We start from the raw sequence: 6,000 nt of genomic DNA, 5'->3' as shown, positions 1-6,000 counted from the left end.
CAGGGGGGAGTGTATGGGGACATGGTGGGGCCTCAGGAGGCCATGGAGGCCTGCGGGGATGGAGGACAGGGACAGCCCAGCCCCCCAGTTCCTGGCAGTCACGTCCCCATGTCCCACCGCAAACCCCAGAGCCACCCCCCTCCTTCCCCCCGGCTTCCTGTGGGGCTGGGGAGGAATGGGGACACGGGAGGGGGGGGGATGACACAGGGGCTGGGGGGGGGGGAATGGAGACACGGGGCTGGCACAGGGCAGGGGGACATGGGGACATGGGGGGTTATGTCTGTCCCCACTGCCCCCAAATGCCACCCACGGCCCCCTCTGCCCCCCATGGCACCCCTCTGCCCCTATTGCACCCCATGCACCCTTCTGCTACCTCTGCCCTGCATGGAACCCCCCCCCCACCTCCCATAGCACCCCATAGCACCCCATTGCACCCCAATGACCTCACTGCCCCCCCACTGCACCCCCCTGCCCCCCTGGCAACCAGTTGCACTGCTGTGACCTCTCTGCCCCCCATGACACCCCTCTGCTCCCATTGCACCCTATTGCAGCCCTCTGCCCCCTCTGCCCCCATGGCACCCCGCTGTCCACTCTGCCCACTATTGCAACCTTCTGCCCCACGTTGCACCCCATGGCACCCCTCTGCTCCTCATTGCACCCCATTGCACCCCTCTGCCCCCACTGCTCCCCATAGCAGCCTTCAGCCTCGTCTGCCCCCCATGGCAACCCTTGGCCCTCTCTGCCCCCCATGGCACCCCTCTGCTCCTTATGGCAGCACTCTGCGCCCATTGCACCCCTCTGCCCCCCCTGTTGCACCCCACACACACCCTCTGCCCCCCCATGACACTCCTCTGCCCTCCTTGCACTCCACTGCAGGCCGCTGCCCACTCTGCCCTCCCAGGCACCCCTTTGCCCCCATTGCGCCCCTCGGCCCCCATGGCATCACTTTGCACCCTTCTGCCCCTCTGCTCACATTGCACCCATTGCACCCCATTGAACGCTTCTGATCCCAAGGCACCCCTCTGCCCTCCTTGCACCCCATTGCACCCTGCTGCCATCTCTGCCCCCAAGGCACCCCCTCTGCCCCCCATGGCACCTCTCTGTTCCCTCTGCCCCCTATGGCACCCCCCACCCCCACTGCACCCTGCTGTCCCCTCTGCCCCCCATGGCACCCTGTTGAACCCCATGGCATCCTTCTGCTCCCCATTTAACCTCTCTGACCCCTATGACCCCATTGCACCCCTCTGCCCCTAATGGCACCCCCACTGCACCCCTTTGCCCCCCTATGGCACCCCTCCACCCCCCATGGCACCCTCAGCCCCCACTGCACCCCATTTTACCCCTCTGCTCCCAATGCCCCCATTTAACCCCTCTGCCTCCCCTCTGCTCCCACTGCATGCCATGGCACCCCTCTGCCCCACATGGCAACCCTCTGTCCCCCAATAACACCCCATGGCAGCCTTCTGACCCAGTTGCACCCCATGGCACCCCTCAGCCCCCATGGCACCACGTTGCACCATTCAGCCCCCCCACTACACCCCTCTGCCCCCTCTGCCCCCCATGGCACCTTTCTGCCCCCATCGCCCGCCATTGTACCCCTCTGTCCCCAAGGCACCACATTGAACCCTTCTGACCCCATTGCATCCCATTGCACCCTTCTGACCCCCCCCATGGCATCCCCCACAGCACCTTTCTGCCCTCCATGGCACACCATTGCACCCTTCTGCCCCCCCCATATCACACCATTACATCCCTTAACTCACTGCCCCTCATTGCACCCCTCTGGCCCCTCTGCCCCCCAAGGCACCCCTCTGTCCCCAAAGCACCACATTGCACCCTTCTGCCCCCACTGCCTCCCATTGCACCCCATTGCACCAAATGGCATCTACTGCCCCCCATGACACCCCTGTGCCCCCTCTGCCCACCATGGCACCCCTGTGCCCTCTCTGCCACATGTGCACCCCGTTGCACGCTTCTGCCTCCCATGGCACCTCCCTGCCCTCTCTGCTTCCCATTGCACCCCTCTGCCCCCATTGCACCAATTACCCCCCACTCCCCTCTCTGACCCCCCACGGTACCCTTCTGCCCACATTGTACCACACTGCACAGCCCTGCCCCCATTGCACCCCATTGCACACTTCTGCCTCCCCTCCCAGGGTGCCCCTCTGCCCCTGTGGCACCCCAAAGCACCCCTCTTTCCCCCTCCCCCATGGCACCTCTCTGCCCTCCCTGCCCCCGCATTGCACCCCACTGCCCCCATTGACTCCTATTGCACCCCTCTACCTCCTTTGCCCCCCATGGCACCCATCTGTCCTCCCAGGAGTGCAGGGGATCAGCCTATGTCAAGGAGGCTGAGAGGCCAAGCCTTCCCCACCCAGCGGACCACTGCCTGGCCACCAAAGCCAGGGGTTCACAGCAGCACCTCTCTTTTTATTGCCTGCAGAGGAGTCCATCTCAGGTACAGGGTGGTCTTCCCGTTGCACAGCAGCAGTTCCTAGCACCTTCCCCTCCGCTACTCCAAGGGCATCTTCTCCCCAGTGCTAGGGAGTCCAACGGAGAGGTGGTCAGTGTCAGGTATAGGGAGAAGGCAGAGAAAGAGTGTGGGCCTTGGTCGGGCCAGGTCTTCCTGGAGCTGCTGTGGACCATGCCCTCCAGATGGGCAAGGAGACCTCAGGCTCTTGCCACCTTGTCGGAGAGCAGCTGGCTGCTCAGAGGACTGGAGGGAGGAGGGACAGGTCCCAAGGCTTGCAAGGTGAAGATGCTGACATGTGCCTGAGGCCGGGGCCCTGCTACCTCCTAGGCCCTCTCTCAGCTCCTTGGAAGCCACTGCAGAAGAAAGCAAATCCGGGGGAAAAAACCATTCCCCGCATTCATGGGAGGCAATGGCAGGGTCACTCCTGTGTGAGAACATTTACAGGCCAGCAGCACGGACAGGGCTGCAGTTTGTGCTTGTGCGGGCGCTGCTGCCTGAGGAAATGGTAGGGCAGCAGCAGGCACATGGCTCAGATACGGGGCTGTATGGTCACTGCTGCCTCAGTACCTGACAGACAAGGACCAGGCACATGGCCTCACCGCTCATTCTGAGGTCACTTCTGCCTCAGGACCTGTTAGGCCATTGGCAGGCTCTTGGTTGCTGTAGTTTCTTGTAAAGCCACCTGGATAGGCCAGCAGCAGGAACAGCATCAGCACAGCGGCTGTGAGGTCACTTCAGTCTGAGCAGCTGAGCAGCAGGAACATGGCTGTGAAATGGCTTGTGAGGGCACTTCTGTCGCTGAAGACGCTAGGCCAGAAGTGCGCTGGCCTTGCAGGGCTCTTCCCTGCTGGGCTGGGCTCTCCAGGGAGGACTGAGCTGCCCCCAGGCTGCATTGGGCAGGGGGCTCGTGCCGGGCTCCCGCTGCCGTGGATCCAGCAGGGTACGTGGAGTCCGCTGAAGACACTCATCACTGAGTTCACACAAGCAGGGATTTGGTTGGTTTGTTTGGGACTATTTGCACACTGAAAGCAAGAGACTGCTGTTGCATTTAAAAACAAAGATTTATTATCCTATTCAAATGAACCATGCACAGCACACAACTACAACAACACAGTTCATGCGGTTGTGAGGTGACTCTTGTTCTACACAAGCACTCTGCCACGAAATAAATATAGGGGTGTGTGTATATATATATGCATATACACACACACACACACACACACACACACACACACACACTGTATCTTCCACTCCAACTTAAAAGTCAGGATGCTGCTGGCAGCTCAGGGAGCTGGAAGACACTGCTCATAAACCTCTCTCGATGGAAAGAGCTTCTGCTGATCTCAGGGGGATTCAGATCGTGGTTTCCATCGCCTCGTACAACACTGTAGCTCCCACCACTGCATGGCCCTGCATCAGCCTGACCGCAGGCCCTGCACTTTTTCTAGCCTACCCTTTTTTTTTTTTTTTTTTTTAATAATAATGGTGGAATGCAACCTAGGTGTTTTTGTGGAAAGAAATGTGTTTCTTTTCTTTCATTTAACTTAAGAGGAACAGTTATAATACATTTGTCGATTAATATAAACATTTCCTTTAGTTGGGTACATTTACCAAAAGTAAACAATCCTGCAGCCTGTAACGCTGCACTGTAGGCACTAAAAGCATTTTGACTCGCAGAACACTTCTATTTCTACATCTGTGTCTTTTTCTTAATGAGAAAGGTAAAGCACAAATTGACTTAGTGCTGTTCTGTTCCTTTTTACTTTTAGGCAGGAAATCCATTCTGTTGTTGGGCCTCCCTGTATTGCAGCATCTGGACCTTTAGTAGAAGCATTTGAGAAGCGTCCTGTGAAGGCATGCTTGCCGCTTTGGTCATGAGGCAGCGGCTTGTCTGCTTATGTGCTTGAGGTACCACCCGCAGGCAACGGCTTGTGGTCTTCCCGAGCAAGTAACCTGCTCCAAAGGAGCCTCTGGAAATGAGACAGCAGGCCGTGAGCTGGCGAGCTCTTCGGACAGGCTGAACGTTGGTCACCTCCTATCAAATGAACTTTGAAGTTTCGATTCATAACCGGGCTTCTTTGACAGGGCCTGCCCTCACCTTTCCTGCCTATGTTGTGGCGCTGCTTGTGCTCCAGATTGGCTTGGACACAAGCCCACTCTGAACTGAAAACTCGGCACTCCCGGTGGTGCAGCAGCGTACCCAGGCTCCTACGCCTTGCTGAAGGGCTCATCTGCTTTGCTCAAGCACAGCCCCACACGAATCGAGCTGTGAGGCTCCTTAGGAGTCACCTTAGCTCTCAGTAGCTCCGAAGTCAGGCAGAGGTTCAGGTCTGCTTCTGTCTGGGTAGCTAGGCCTATAATCTAATCCAAGGAGAAATTACACTCTGTTAGTAAGTAACTCTTTTGTCTTGGTAGGCGTGTTCTGACACTTGGCCTGTACCCACTCTATGGTGGATACACAGTTTTCAGTTTACATCCTGTTTACATCCTGTTTACACGTGTTAGTTGCATAGATAGAGAGTTATTAGTTCCGCAGCAGCCTATTCTACATGCCTCAATATTCTCATGCAAACCTCCTTTTCAGCAGCATGCAGGAAGCCCAGAGGACAGCACCAACTATCTTTTATACTCCACATGGCCATGTAGAGTTGGGGGCTCTTGGAGTCTCACGGGAAGCTACATTTACTACATTTTTACAGCACAGTCCAGCATAGGCACCAGTTCTGGTGCTTGCAACATCAGATGTACGTCATGCAAATCTCCCCAAGGAGCTCTTCCATTGGTAGTTTTCCTTTTTCAGTTTCAGATTCATTTATGGATCTCTTAAGCACCTGAATGCTGTGCTTTCCCAAGCAAATGCATACTGATACCACTAGGACACCCTGCCTGAATCTCCTAAAATTTCCTTAGGCAGAAGACAATACTGAGAACACTTGTCTAAACTGTTTTCTGACTCAAGAGATTCATGCTGACCCAGTCTTTCCCCCTCCTCCCCACAGGCTTATTAGACAGATGTATAAGCTTGCCTAGGAGAATTATTCCCGTGACTTTGAGATAGTTACTTATATCCTCAGTCCAGTGTATGTAATATGTGCAATGTAAAAGGCAAGCAAGGTACGTTCACCAAAAGCCTACCTTCTGACAGTCTGCCATTGCAAAATATAGTTGTTACATTGTTCATAAGAGAAATCCAGTTAGCATTTCAACGCCTTAACCAAGATGTCAGTTCTTTCTTCATGAAGGCCAAGGCTTGAAAAATTGGGAAGCTCAATTCCACCCTGTGTTTCAGGGACTTTAGCAAGACAACTACACCAATTCCCATCAGCAGACTTCAGTAGGAATGCATCCTTCACTTTTTAGACTTCTGAGAGGTCGCATTCAAGGAAGGTGATAAAAACATCGAACAGGTTACTCTCATGCTGACGATTTCCTCCTGAATACAGAAACAAAAATCTTGACTAGGTGTACTTACCGTCCAATACTTTGAAAGAGCGGAACTTGGAATTTCTACAAATTTGTCCCACTGT

Source organism: Apteryx mantelli, chromosome 7 (genome assembly GCF_036417845.1).
Source record: "Apteryx mantelli isolate bAptMan1 chromosome 7, bAptMan1.hap1, whole genome shotgun sequence".
Lineage (NCBI taxonomy): Eukaryota > Metazoa > Chordata > Aves > Apterygiformes > Apterygidae > Apteryx > Apteryx mantelli.
This window is presented reverse-complemented; position numbering follows the sequence as displayed.